Source organism: Arvicanthis niloticus, chromosome X, assembly GCF_011762505.2.
Source record: "Arvicanthis niloticus isolate mArvNil1 chromosome X, mArvNil1.pat.X, whole genome shotgun sequence".
Classification (NCBI taxonomy): domain Eukaryota; kingdom Metazoa; phylum Chordata; class Mammalia; order Rodentia; family Muridae; genus Arvicanthis; species Arvicanthis niloticus.
The window spans coordinates 95,352,186-95,367,994 of NC_047679.1; the positions used below are offsets into that span (position 1 = coordinate 95,352,186).

At 37.1% G+C, this 15,809-nt stretch overlaps 1 protein-coding gene and 1 long non-coding RNA gene across 4 annotated transcripts in view; one reads left to right on the top strand and one right to left on the bottom strand.

Annotated features, from left to right (window-relative positions):
- The window catches only part of Klhl13 (kelch like family member 13), a 128,694-nt gene that overhangs the window by 89,089 nt on the left and 23,796 nt on the right, over nucleotides 1-15,809 (bottom strand). The window lies entirely within an intron of this gene.
- The window catches only part of LOC143435601 (uncharacterized), an 88,175-nt gene that overhangs the window by 31,074 nt on the left and 41,292 nt on the right, over nucleotides 1-15,809 (top strand). The window lies entirely within an intron of this gene.

Sequence of the window (15,809 nt, forward strand, 5' to 3'; positions counted from 1 at the left end):
TCATTAGCTACCACATATAGAGGAATTTAGGTAAAAACAGAATCAGTAGGCTTGAGGAGTCTGTGGAAAGTAAGGTAAGAAAAAAGAAATGAAAAGTATAAGGTTACTGCAAATATTTGTTTTACAAAACATAGCACCTGTTCCCATATTAATAGGGCAACTCAGAGTTTGAAAAGCCCACAAAGCTTTTAGGAGTAGTTGCAGAAAAAACAGGGAATAAATTTACAACATATCAAAGTCTTAAGCACTAAACATCAGGTCGCAATTTTGTTTTCTTTGAAATGAACAGAATTAGATTCATGGTTGTTTTGTTTCAGTTGTTTGCTCTACTAAATTGAACTACACCTAAGTCTGTTTTTCTGCAATAACATCAATTAAAAAGGTGGAGTATATATTATGTATTTATTCTCTTTATTTTTAGTATGATGGGAAGCAAAATGCATTTTATTTTAATGTTCCTTGTTAATAAATCAACTCATCACAATAGAAATATGATGTGTCACATGCAATTTATTTTGTTTGTAAAAGTGTCTGCTCTGAAGGTTTACAGACAAAATAATTAACTAAGGAACGGGAGGCAGGCTCTTCCCCAACCCTCTTCAGGCTTTTTTTTTTTTTTTTTAAGGAACAAGAGAAAAGAAAGACAATACCATTCTTAGACATGTTTTTAATAAACTTGAAATAGGAAACAAGCTCAGATGCTAAACCCTACCTGCAACATGGAAGAGGTCATATCCCCAAACTTCCAACTACTGCAGTAGATAGACATTTCTTTCACATAGTAAATCTAAATTTGAATACTACACAAGATATGTTTCCATATATTCACCGCTTCTAAACAGTGAAACATTATGAACTAGAGCAGTCATACTATCCTAAGAGGTTCACCTAAATCTGTTTTTACATCGCATAACTGAACGAAGCGATCAGCTTGCTAGGCTTCCCACTGACCTCTGTTGGGCTAAAGCTATAGGCCTGAAAAAAAATGGGTTCTCTTCAAGAGTTAGTAGTGACTCTTATCAAGGAGGAGTAACAATAATGATTCTCACGATGAAGTTGACCTGTTTTTATATCATTCTTTTTTATGTAGCACTAAACCTGGAGAGAGCTGCTCAGGCTACATAGGAAAAGTAATTTTTTTCTCTTATCGTACGTTTAAGGATTTTTCAATGATGTTGTCAATTCATTGTCAACTTCATTGAATTTCCTGGGTCCAGAAAAGTACACTAACAAGTATTTATAGATCCAAACTTCCACTTGAATGAAACTTCTACAGTTCTATCTGATTCTTGTTTTTTTTTGGTGGAATGACAGAGTGGATGACACACTCTTCTCAAAAAAGTTCAGATTTGTTTCTCTAGTCACTGAGGCAATACACCCATGTTATCACCATGTAGTCACTACTATCGTGTTCTCCATTACATGCCATATACATTCAGTTGCAGTAGTGTCACTCTTTCCTTCTTAACAAGGTCCTTCATAGTTTCTAATTTTGTCACTCATAATAGATATAGGAATGCCTAGGAGTTTACTGTTGTTTATAACATCATTTGTCATTCTGCAACTGTTCATTTTTGCTGATGATTATATTGCACTCCTATTAAGAAAATCCTCTATTATTTCCAAGTTGTTATTGGGGCTATTTTTCTATTATTAAAGGGGCTATTTTTTCTTTTAACAAACATCTATTAAGTGTCAAATGTCTTGAAATTCCTCTCTTTGAGACTTCTGATTGCCTACAATGTCTCAATTTGAAACAAACTTACTTCTGCTAATTACCAAAATGTCACCCCTTCCTGATTACTCTAATTAAAGAACTGAAAAATGAAAAAAAGTATATATATCTCATAATCTCTTCCTCTCTCTTCCTCTTGGAAATTAGTAATTTGGTTCTACTGAATCCTGCTACACAGTATTACAAGAAAAAGTATAAATAAAAAAATATTCTTTGTATCAATGGTCTACAAACTTGAGCATAAGAAGCCCCTGGAGACATGTTAAATGCAGAGTGCTACACAGTTTCTCATTCATTTAGGATGGAATGAATCCAGAGAACCTGCATTTCTAACAAGTTCTCAAGAGATTCTACTGTTGCACAGTCATAGATAACAGACTAAGGACTAATGATTTACAGCTAACACAATGTTTCTTATACATTGTGTAGAAGGATAATCTGAAAATCTAGCAGAGTTAAGAGGCTCACTATAAAAATCTTGATCCTATAAAGAGGATTGCTTTTATTGCATCAATGCCATATTCTAAATGCCGTGGGAAAAAGACCACTTACTTATAAATTTTATCAAAATTGTAAAATACCTGGATAAAGCCTCACAATAGATGTTGAAGGTTTGAAATAGTTTGAAAGTATATAGTTTCAAATTTTTACTGAAGTACATAAAGGAATGAAGGACCAGAGAAAATGAGTATTGGATGCAAGCATAACATATCCAGGAACAGACAGACTCAAATTCATATAGAAGTTATTTTTTCCTCAGTATAATTTCAATAAATTCCTTAGAGAGAAGAATGGGGGGAGTTAAAGAAGTTTTCCCTGTAGTTTTTTTTTTTTTTTTTTTTTTTTTTTTGGCATTTGAATACTAAGTTCCCAGTTCCTGGCACTGTTTGGGGAGGATTAGGAGGTGTGGTCTTGTTGAAGGAAGTGGGTTACTGGAGGCAGGCTTTTTTTTCAAAAACATTATATATATATATATATATATATATGTGTGTGTGTGTGTGTGTGTGTGTGTGTGTGTGCTATCACTGTCTTCATACACACCAGAAGAGCATCAGATCCCATTACAGAATTACAGATGATTGTAAGCTACCATGTAGCTGCTGGGAATTGAACTCAGGACCTATGGAAGAGCAGCTATCTTAATCACTGAGCCATCTCTCCAGCCCCTGGAGGAAGGCTTTGAGAAGTTAAAACTTGAATACCACTTTCTGTTCACTTTCTCTGCAGTGACCTACAGCTCAAGATGTGAGCCCTCACCTACTGCTCTCCACATCTACCCTTGCTGACTGCTGCCTCCACTATATCATCATGCAGCCATAAGCCCAGATAAACTCTTTCTTCTCTAAGGTGCTTTAGTGATGGTATTTTATCACAACAATAGAAAAGTAATAAATGCAGAGAGCATGGATATTTTAAAGGCTGAATCTATAATTAGGTTCTATTTATAGAATCTATATATTAGGAAAAATAAACAGGTGAAAACTTTCCCAATTGCTATTAAAAACCACTAAAAAGTAACATTAACTCTAATATATAGTACTAGTGTGAGATCAGAGAAGTGTCTTGATAAAATGTAATATATATATATATATATATATATATGATTATTAGCTATTAGCTATATTGTCAATGTGGCAGTTGAACTTAAGAATAAATTTTAATATTTCTAAAAACAGTTTATAAGGGTAAGATTATCCACCACTTGGTAAAGGTAAAGGTAGACAAGGAGATCATCAGTTGGAAGTCTGCCTAATCCAAATCGTGAGTTCAGGACTTACTCAACAAGACTTTTGTCTCAACCCCATCCAAAACCACCTTCCTGAAAAATGAACAGTGTTTGGAAAAATGGCTACAGGCAACACAAATCCTACTGGTATCACACACATATATTACACATAGATTAAGTATCTTGAATACAAGTAAGTAGAATTATATAAGTAGAAAATCAAGAATACAATTCAGTGGTCACAATGTCTTTCTAAGGTCTGACACAAACTCAGATACAATAAAGGAAATGATTTAAAACCAGCGAGATGATTCAATGGATAAAGGTTCTTGCCACCAAGATAGTCAATCTGAGTTCAATCACTGGAACTCATGTGGTACAAAGGGAAAACTAGTTCCACACATACATGTACAAACACACACTCAGAATAAATATATGTAATAAAAAAGGTAAAACAAAATGGTTTATGAGTTTGATAAATTTTCCTTACAGAATGTTACATTTCACATGTCATAAAAGACCATATGCTTAGACAAAGGTAAGGGAGCAAGGCGACCTGAAACGTAAACCATTCCTTAGACCAGTGGTTCTCAACCTTCCTAATGCTGTGACCATTTAATACATTTCCTCATGTTGTGGACTCTGATATTTGATGCTTACAATGTGTCATACTATAATTAGTTCATCCTTTGGAAATACAGCCTGTGAAGATACAGCAAAAAAGTGATTTTGGTTTTTCCTTTCTGTATCACCAAGCTCATCTACCATTCCCACTTCTTGTATTTTAGAAATACTATTAGGAATTCTTTTTTCTTCAATATGATATATATTTAACTTTATATCTAATATTTTTTTGTTCATTCACTTTACATCATGCTCAATGCCCCCTTCTCAGTAGCCATCTCCCACAATCCTTCCCCCATCCCCCTTCTCCTCCTCCTCTGAGCAGGTAGGGACCCCCGCCCCTTGTATATCCCCGCTCCCTTGCTACATCAAGTTTCTGCAAGGCTAGGTACATCCTATCTTACTGAGGCCAGATGAGGAAGCCCAGCTAGAATAACAACATACCCCATGTACAGGCAGGCAATAGCTTTTGGAATAACTACCCCGCCCCTGCTCCAGTTGTTCAGGACCCACATGAAGACCAAGCTGCACATCTGCTACACATGTGTGCAAGAGGCCTAGGTCCAGCCAATGTATGTTCTTTAGTTGGTGGTTCAGTCTCTGAGATCCCCAGGGGTCCAGCTTAGTTGACTGTGTTTGTCTTCCTGTGGAGTTTCTATCCCCTTATAGGCCACAATCCTCCCTCCTGTTCTTTCATAAGAGTCCCCAGGCTCCATCCACTGTGTGGGAATTCTTAACAAAATATCAAATTTGAATTTAAATCAAATAAGGTTAACTCATGAGACAGAGGGACATTTTATCACATGTGGGAAGCTGCCTGAAAGTCACCTGTGTCCTCAGTGTGAGAGATCAGGCCCTGGTGAGGCTGTTACCTTTTTTAGCCCTACTAATGCTTTTTCCCGAGCTACTTCCTTGATACAACCCTGATCAGACTGATTATAAAATGCACAATCTGAGCAAGTGAGAAGGCTTAGCAGGTAAGCGTGTTTGCTGTTAAGCCTGACAACCTGAGTTCAATCCCTGAGCTCCACATGGTGGTGAGAACTAATTGTCTCAAGCTGTCCTCTGACCTCCATAAGTTCAATGTAGTGTGCACACATTCTCATCCCCTCCCATGCCCCAAATAAATAAATAAAAAGTCTATAAAAAATTTAAAAACACAATATAATATTTTGTAAGGACTTTCATGCATTTTCCTTACCACAAAATCAGTAATTTTATGATTTCTACCACAAATCATGTGGTGGTGATTTCGATATTTTCAGATTAAGTCTGAAATACACACACAAATTACTCATTTTATTGGCCAAGGCTATTTAGGTTGATCTATAATTAAGGCAGATAAAAATGTACATGTGAAGGATAGCTTTGCTTCTATAACATCAACACTAGATAACTTAAATTTGTTTTCGTAACTGTGAAAAATAAATTCACGCTATAAATATTGGTCTTCAACAAAAATTTCTAAAGTACACATTATTTTCGCATTAAAAATATGGTATTGGAAATACCAAATTTCAAGTATATAAACACGAAAGGCTTAAAATACTTCTCCATAAAGTTTAGACAGTCTTTGCTTTCTTCATTCTGTTTGGTTAGCCTAAAAAAAGAAAGGTCAGCTTTCCCCTATTCCCTCAATCCTCAATTTAGGCTGCATTAATGTTTAGAATATATGGACAAAAAATGTCTCTTTCTCAAATGCAGAAGCTTCAGCTATTTTTAAGTATTGATTCAACACTTTAATGACCCCTGAAAAATTCAGGTACTTAGCAGCTAACATTAGACAACTACTGCAACTCTCTCATTCTGCTCCAAATATGGAGAAACTGTTACCACACACATTTACAACAGTGTCGAGTATACAGAGAAGAAAACAAGCTGGGCAGCTTCTGTGGATCTTTGCCTATAAGCTCCTCGGAGAGAGTTTTATTCATAAGCTTGTGAGGGCAGGAGAGATGGTTCAGGGAGTTACCAGAGCACAGTGTTCTTTCACCAATTCAAGTGCCAGAACCCATTTGTGAAGGCTCATTGTGTATAAACACACACACACACACACACACACATCAATTACTCAGTCGATTAACTAATTAAGCATTTTTAAAATCTCATACTACTTCCTAGTAGATTAGGCGGGAAAGATTCTTAAATATGCAGACATGACCTTAAACCTCAGCCTTGTCATATATTTACCAGATATTTTTCCTGCATTTTGATTTCTCTTCCTTGGTTTTATAATTATAGTAATACTTCTTAAAGTATTACTATATATAAATATATATTACTATATATAAAGTATATACTATATAAATACATATTACTATATATAAAGTACATAATTATAATAATATTACTACTTAAAGTAGATGTAAAAGTGGAATAAAATGGCATACTTTAAGTAGCTACCTGAACAGAAATTTAGTAATATGAATCTCCTATATGTCTCTCCCTCCCTATTCCTGGGTAATTAAATTTTAATGTATTTAAATTAAAACTTGTTAAGAAGTAAGTTTGTAATAAATGTTTAATATTTTATATGTCAATTTTCTTTAATCCCCAGTCCTTCCATTGTTAGAAGAGCATGGCATTCTTTATGTGGAATGATGTCCAAAGGATAAATGCAGGCCTAGTACTGGAAACCTGGCTAAAATCCTGTGGTACGGAACATCATACCTCTACTACTATTATTTTGCTGGAAGGGCATACTATCACACTGACTTCTAAATACTTACCATTTACTTGTATTAGAGAAGTTCTCCATTCTCGTCAGAGATGCTTCTTTATGCTGGCAATAGTAGTTAATACTGAGATTTGTAACTGGTTACAAAGCAGAGAATAAATGAGTGTGGTCTGTGGAGTCCTCAGCCCTGAGTGGCACATCTACATTACTTGTTCTCTTACCAATGTTCAGGGAACATCAGAGGAGGGCAGAAAAACTGCAAGAGCCAAAGGTCAGCAAAGGATACCACAAAATAATGTCTTATGGACCTGAGCAAGCTATTGCCTTCATGAATTAACAGTAGCTATGGATACCTGAACAATATAGAAATAAAACTTGTACAAGATCAAACCAATCAACACCCTAGCATAGAGAAAGAAGGGGCTCACAATGTCCTATTCTGAGCTGAGAGATACTGGCAGTTTATGGACATTGGAGAAAGGTGAGTCAGCTTTCTTCAGGCTTGTGGCTAATGGAATGTTGTCCATGCTCTAGGGGGGTGGTGCTCTGCATCCATGTGCACATAATAACTGCTATGTGGACTCTGGTTTATTAAAAGAGAGAAAAAAGATGACAAGAAATTGAGAGGCTAGAGAGAGAGAGAGAGAGAGAGAGAGAGAGAGAGAGAGCAGGAGGTGTTAAAGGAGAGGAGCAAGTAGAGCTGGGGAAGACTGTGCTCTAAATACACTGATTGTATCTGTGTCTGAAATTACCAAAGAATGCATACATTTGAAAATAATATGACAAAAGATTACCCAATGGTTAATATATTGTAAAAATTTTCTATGTGTCATAAAATCTAATTTTTTGAGAAAAATGCACAAATCAGTACAATTTATTCACTGACATCTAAAATTTAAAACTCATTTGAAAGTATGTGTCAACTGCTCCCATCAGAAATTTTAGCATAGCCAACACTCTTCTCAATCTCTGAGAACTGTATTCCTTCTTCTTACAAGATAAACATGTCAGCTGAGCTGTGGTGGCACTTGGGAGGCAAAGGCAGTTGGACTTTTGTGAGCTTATGGCTACCCTGGTCTACAGAGTGAGTTCTAGGACAGACAGGTGTGTGTGTGTGTGTGTGTGTGTGTGTGTGTGTGTGTGTGTGTGTGTGTTGATTCTTTCTAATCAGAAAAGCTGACTAGATCAGACATGGAACTTTTCATAAACTAAATTAATTGTACTGTGTCTTCTAAATTAAAAGAGTAATTCCAGCCTTGCTACAAGGAAACTCAGAAACTCCTTGTAGCCATGTGTAGTGTGAAGAGAGAAAGAGAGGGAAGAAGGGAAGGAAGGAGGGAGGGGAGGAGGGACAGATGGATGGACAGACAGATGGACAAACAGACAGGCAGGAAGGAAGGCAGGCAGACAGACAAAGGAGTCACATAAAAAGGAGACACAGGTGAAGTAGAACTCAGGACAAACTGTTGAAAGAGCTGCTGGATACATTACTGACCCACTCCAGCTGCCTGCCCTTGGGCTCTGCTATCCTTATTAGGCTAGGCCAAGCATCACTGCATTTCCGTTATTTATCCCCACAACCTGACATGCTTTTGCACTTTCTATCCACATCAAGGTGGTGATTTAAATTCTATACATACATAGGATCAGCCCCAAACTCCTCCGTATTTCAGGCAGAAGTCATTACTCTCTGTGAATTTCTACTTTATATATTATAGCTCTTATAGAATTCATCCCATACTGCTTTATCTCGTAGATGCTTCCTTGCTTCCAGTCATAAACTCAAGACCAGGTGTCTAGCCTTGATCCTCTGAATACTAACACAGCAGCTGCCTGTGTCATACCCTATTCATACAGTAAGTTCTTCATACTCTCAGTGAACTATAACAATACTAAATGTGTCTCACAATTCCAGAGAGCACCAATCCAAGAGGAAGGATAAAGGCAGACCTGGAAAGCAAAATACTTGAAAAATAAAGTATGTGCATGCTGTTCCCCCTCATTAGCCAGGAATCTGCAGAGAAACAAACAAATCAATGGGATGGTGGGATGGGTAGGTGAATATATGTAAACAAACACACACACACACGAACACAGATACACACACACAGGTGTGGTGTGTGTGTCTGTGTCCATGTATATGTGATTTGTATGTGTGTGTCTTTTTTCTAAATCAGCTGCAAATAACCTACACTGAAAGTGAAATTTCAACACATTACGAAAGAAACAGAAGAGGAAAAAATGTTATAAAATCAATAGTGCCCAAATTAAAAAAAATTAGAAATTCTAAATATTTTAATACAGCCTTTCACTATTAATTTACATATAAGAATATAGCAGACTGCTGTAGACAGCAAATAATGAGCTTTGGCAAGGCATAAGGAGATATAAGTTAGATTTCTTAGGGAAGTAAAAACAAGCATATTGAAACATGAATGTAACAAGTGTCAACTGAGAATCTATTATGACTGCTAGGTTTTATGGCAGTACAAGCCTCATGAAAATGACTGGCATACCCATCAGTATAAAACAATGCAGTATATGAACTGCTTTATCAACCAAGGTCATCAAGCTACCCTCAAAGCTAAATGAAAGTTAATAAGAATGTGTGGTCCATTTTCACATAGCCTCTCTGGAGCTTGACACAGATGATTATTCTCCAAGTCATCTTATCTTTCTCCGTTTCTTATTCCATTCACCCCAGATATACTGATTTTGACAAACCATTGCTTTAGGTCTCCCTTTCCCATATCTTGAATGTCTTCTCCATTTTATACACTCCTTGTGCAATTCATTGAATCATTTGAATTCATGAATCATTTTGGTTTCAGCTACCATCTGTGTGCTGATTACTTGTAAAGTACATTTGTTTAAACATATATATTGACTATTCTATTATGGTAAGAAATAATCTAATTTTATATTTATTATTTTATAAGATGCATTTTGCTTCATGTATATGAGTGCTTTGCCTGAATGTATGAAGAGTACCACAAATATGCAGTGCCCAAAAGTGGCCAGAAGAGGGCACCGGATTTCCTGAAACTGTAGTTTATAGGTAGTTGTGAGCTAACTTGGAGAGTTCTGGGAACTGAACTTAGGTCTTCTGAGAAAGCAGCAAGTGACCTTAACTACTGATCCATTTCTCCATCCCCAGGACCATCTATTAAACTGTGTACTAGTTAAATTACACAGAACACACAACTGGCACAAATTTTCTTTTTGCCTTACTGTGAAATTGATCCCAGAGCCTCTGACAAACCAAGCAAATATTGCTGAGATGCATGCCCAGACTCTTAATTGTAACATGCCCAAATTTTAACTACTCACATTAGCTAAATGATTTAATTTTTCCTCTCAGGGTCTTGCATTCTCTGGCACTAGAAATAAAACACTTCACATACCAAGGAACACACAAGCCCAAACCTTTACTCCTTTCTAATTTCTCAGTCCTTCATCCATTCCAGGTCTGAAATCTTTGACTGCCAATCAAATTCATCTGTCCTCCTCTCCCTTTTCTTTATTAGATCTTAATTTGTATTAGTCTGCTAAGCCCCTACCCTCAAGGCTTCTCTCCTTTTAATTAGTTCTACAAACTGCACTCTGATTTTTTTTTTTAAAAAAAATGCTATAATTCTATTCTCAAGTCAGTCTTTTGTTTAAAAATCACTTCAAGGGCTGGTGATCTTCCAAAGAACCTTAGTTCAGTTGCCAGCATCCATACCAGGAGCCTCAAAACCACCAAACTCCCAAAACTCCAGCTCTGCAGGATTCAATGTCCCCTGTGAGCTCCATAGAGACCTGCATGTGCGTGTGTGTGTACGCACACGAGCACACAGAGTGAGCTGTTTTCAATGGCGTGTGTGTGTGTGTGTGTGTGTGTGTGTGTGTGTGTTAGGGTGTGTGTAGATTTTATATGGATCTAACATTTGACAATGAGCTCCCTAACAATCAGCAATGGAAAATGCTTGCCGTGTTCATAAACTCATTGACTCACTTGAAAACCCTGTTCTTTTTCTGTATCAGTAATATGCCCCACTTGGATCACACAACAGTGGCACCATCCTGAAACTGTCACATAAAATGATCTAGAGGTTTGCATGATAAGAGAAGATTATTTACAAAGAAAACCATTGGTGAAACCCCCTTACAGCTGGATAAGGCTAGCAGTTGTTAACACTAGTCTGCCAAATCAGACTCATAAATATGCATTCAAGGAGATTCTGGATCCTTTGAGAATCAGTTTTTTTTTTTTTTTCAACCTACAAGGGCTGACAGATTTATGTTCAGGCATTTACTTCACAAACAAACCATTACTTAGAACCAACATTTCAACTGAGGTCATAGTGCCCCTTTATATGAAGGAGACTCCTGAGGGGGGAAAAAAACAGTTTTACATGCAGATTTATATACATAGAACACTCTAGTTGTTGGAAGATACCAAGGTCTATCAACGGCTTTAATGACAAACCCAATTGAGAAAAAACAAAGAAAAATGGGATATCAGAGCCAAAGGGAGAATTTCTGACTCTGTCATAAAGGTGTAAATATTTTTTTTTTTTTTTTTTACTTTTTATGAAGATGTCAGTTTCTTCATCTAAAGTATATTAGGGGTGAGAAAGGGCCACTAAAAACTTCTCAAGGTTCTTTACAGCCTTGTGAAAGTACACTTTAACCCACAAAGACTTCCTTGACCAATATATTGAGAGCAAAATAGAGTTAGAAAAACATAAGAAATTATCAGGAGTCACTAATATACAGAAAAACAGGGTAAAATGTCTGCGGAGCAAATTGGGACTGTATCAGTCATTATTTTCTAACATGAAAATTCTCAAAATTAATTTCAGAATTATTTTCTTCATTCCTTACTAATGATTATTGTTAAACACTGTATGTGGGGAAAACAGAATCACAAATACTGTGTCTTTGGTTCCAGATAGGTTCTCATTCCTAGACAATCTACTGTTGTTTCCATAGCCAATTTTGTATTGTGTGGATATTACTGGAGGAAAAACAGCAACAGAGGAGATATAGGCATTTTTCTCTCCCTGTCACTATATATTATAATAATTTCAATTTATTAAGGGTCAAAGAATATAGTTTAGTTGCTGGAATGTTTGCTTAGCATACATAAAACCTGGGTTCCATATCCAGTACCACATTAACCAGGCATGATGGCACACACCTATAAAATCCAAGCACTTGAAAGGTACATGCAGAAGGACCAGGTTTTTTAAACCCTCCATAAAATGCAAAAAAGGGAGAGAGTATATTCTATCTATGTCGTGTGTGTGTGTATGTGTGTGTCTGTCTGTCTGTGTCTGTGTGTGTCTGTGTGTGTGAGAGACAAAGAGAGTCTTCATGTGTATTATTGTCTAAGTGTGTGTATGTATGTATGCATGTGATGCATGCTAGACACCAGATGACAACCTCAAGTGTTATCTCACAGGTGGTATCACTGGGTAGACTAGGCTAGCTAGCCAAGAAGCCTCAGGAATTCCTGTCTGATCTCCCCATCTCCCCATGTCCACTTACCTAATACTGAGAGTACAATGATGTGCCACTACCCCTGAGTTGTTTTTGTAAAAGCCTGGGATCAAATTCAGATCCCACATACTTACAGTTTATTGACTGGGCTATCTATTCAGCCTTGAATGTGGTATTTTTGATCAAGCAATTTTGCTAAAAGTCAATAATAAATTAAAATACTCATCTCTGTATTAAACTTCTGACTAACAATCACTGTGCCAAACAAATCGAAACAGAAATTGTACTAAAAAAATTTTAAACAATAACATATATAGAAAAGTCTGTGAGGCTGGCAAGATGCTTGAGCGGATAAGGGCAGCTGCCGGCGAACCTATTAATCTGAGTTCAGTCTCTAAGAACCACATTATGAAAAGAAATAAAAAAAACCTGTCTTCTGATTTCCACACATGTACCATGGCACATACGCCTCCACACATGACCTAAACACACATGCATACGCGCGCACACACACACACACACACAAATGTAATTTTAGAAGTTAAAAAACTGTGATGATCTAAGACAATGTTTAAATGAGAGCTTAGAGTATTAAATACTTACACACTTTTTAAAAGGGGGGGGGGAAAGTGAATGTACTAGGCATTCGGCTTCATAAGCTACAGAAAGAACACAGCTAACATCACAGCCAGTACAGATACAAATCTAAGCTAGACAAGGCATAAGCCCAGATACTGCGGGGCAGAAGTGAGGTGTATTACAAAATCAATGCCAGCTGGTAACTTAGCAAGATGCTGTCTTAAAATTAAAAAAAAAAAAATAAAGTTTTAAAAGAGAATCAGGTGTAGCTCAGTGGTAGAGTATTTTCCCCAACATATGCGAACACTGTATTTCTAGCAGCACAGGAAATAAACAAATAAATAGGATAGAAAACAAAAGAACAGGAGCTTAGACACAGAAGATACAGAGGCTGAAAAGATAACTTTTTGGTTAGGTTGTAGGGAGATGGTTACATAAAAGCACAAACTAAAAAAAGTTCCTTATAGGTCAATGAGGATCCAAATCCCTATCCGTATGCCGCAGCAATTGTACCTGTAGACTGTTCTCTCATGACTATACACAGAAATGATGTGCACTGCTGTTTACAAAAGGAACTGCAAAATCTAGACAAATTTAACATCTATAGGTCAAAGACTATCTAGATATGCTAGCCAGTTATTTATTTTCTAGTAGCCAGCAAATCAGGAGAAGTTATGAAGAAGCAGGAAGCAGACTGGAACAGGGACTCAAAAGCACAATGTCCATGCGGGACAAAGGATGAGGACTTTAATATTACAAAGTTACCATAAGTAATCACTTGTGACATAACATGTAGAGTAGTGGTTCTCAACCTTCCTAATTCTGTGAGGTAGCAATCTCTTCTGAATCCTCACTACTGTCCTTAATTTGAAGGCACACTCTCATAACTTCCTCACCAGTAATACAACAGGAAGAATGAAGCATATTCATAGAACAACATTTAAAGACTTAGGAATTGTACAGCAGACACACTTTCAATAATCAGTACAATAAACAAAGATAGAATGTCTTGGAAAAGTTTGAAGAAGTGTGATATGCTTTCTGGTTAACTGGTGAGATACAATACATACTTCTACTCATCCCAGATAGGGAGCCCATGAGAGATCAAAGTGTTAAACACCACCAAAGGCTGACTTGGTAAAGCAATGAGTTTTAGTGGAGTTACTTATAGGAATATGAGAGAGGGGTTAGTTACAGGAATAAGTAGAACAGATCCACCACAAAAGCCCATATCACCATAGGTAATCGCTCACAAAAGCTAAGAACCTGGACTACGCTACACAGCCTTCAGGCAGCTCAATGGCTTGCAGTAGCCTTTCCAAGTGCTCCAGTAGGTCTGAGCCTTTTCTAGCCAGCTCAGCCGGCCTTTGGTTCATCTAGGCAATTTACCTGGTCTCTGCTACTTTTCAGGCTATTTGGAAGTTTCTCTGATTCTTCTTGTGACTTGGCTCATCTGAAAGTTACTATCAACAGTCTTTACTGTTTATATAGAGAGAGGGGGTGCTAGTAAATCTAATCAGATTCAGGGGTTTCCCAAAACTATTTTGTGTTTTTTTTTTTTTATGTCCTGTCTTAAAGGAAGGTCCCTGCAGTATCCTCTGCCCCCAGAACACCCTGTTTCACTCTCCTGTAAAACATTTTGTCTTCAGAAGTTCCCCTCCAAGATAGAAGGTTTTAATTTCAGAGGAAAGTGCCATGCAATTGGTGTTGGAGTGATGTGAACATCTGGAGATCAGTTAAACAGTACATATATCATGTTATTACCTTAAAAATGACAAAAGTCTGCATTATAGCTTAAAGTATTTTTCTCTTCAGGTGACCTAGGCCATCTATTCGATTAATTCATATTTTGAAATCTCAAACAGTTTTCTTTTTTCTTTTTTTTTTTTTTTTTTTTTTTTTTTTTTGGTTTTTCGAGACAGGGTTTCTCTGTATAGCCCCAGCTGTCCTGGAACTCACTCTGTAGACCAGGCTGGCCTCGAACTCAGAAATCCGCCTGCCTCTGCCTCCCAAGTGCTGGGATTAAAGGCGTGCGCCACCACCGCCCGGCAATTTTCTTTTTTAAAAAGAGTAAGTAAAATTTTCAAGACAAACTCTTATGTATGTACTACATGTTTTGATGTTGGTTTCTTTGTTTTGTTTTATTTCCTTCAAAAATAGAAGAAATGTCTGTCTAAAGGTAAATTTAAATAACACTGTAAAAGTAGCAAACTGTCTGTCTCTAGAGGCCAGAGTTCAGTCTTCCATTTCAAGCTGAAATGTAATTAAATCACGACAAAAATTAGGCGAGGCCAAAAATAATTAAAACTTCTGCTTCTGGGAAGATGAAGTAGGTAGAGCTTTTCTCTACTCCTCCTACAGAGTACAACTAGCCACAGAAACAGTATGGAAATAAAAATGGCATAAGTCCGAAAGTTAGCAAGAAAGGGTAGATGGGCTGACGACCTTGGGACCTAAGGAACAGCATATCAATGAGTGCTCTAGGCATTCTCTCCTCACCTTCTCTAAATATAAAGTCAAAGAAGATGGTAATCTACAAATGACACTGAACAGAGACCATAACTAGAATAGAACAAGAATTTTGAGGAAGGAAGGGCAGGAAGGAGGAAGGAAGGGAAGGAGTGAGGGGGAGGAAGTGAGGATATATTCTGCCTCTCCTATCTAGACAAGTGATAAAGGGACAAAAGAGCAAAACAAAAAATTCTGGGACAGTAACAGCAATAAAACCTTTACAACCAGCTAAAACCCATAAAATCCAAAATGTAGCATGCGATCTGTATCACCAAAGGGTGATAAGGGAGCCTAGACTCCATATTCACAAGGCTACTGGGACGGTGGCACATGCAGCAAAGTAAAGAGTTTCTCTTCCACCACTGCCCTATAGGGCAGTTAACACCTTTGCACAGCCATTATTACCTTTCTTTTGGTGCCAGTTCAGATTACCTTGAGGGAAATGATAAGGTTTTCCCAGTTCTCCAAGG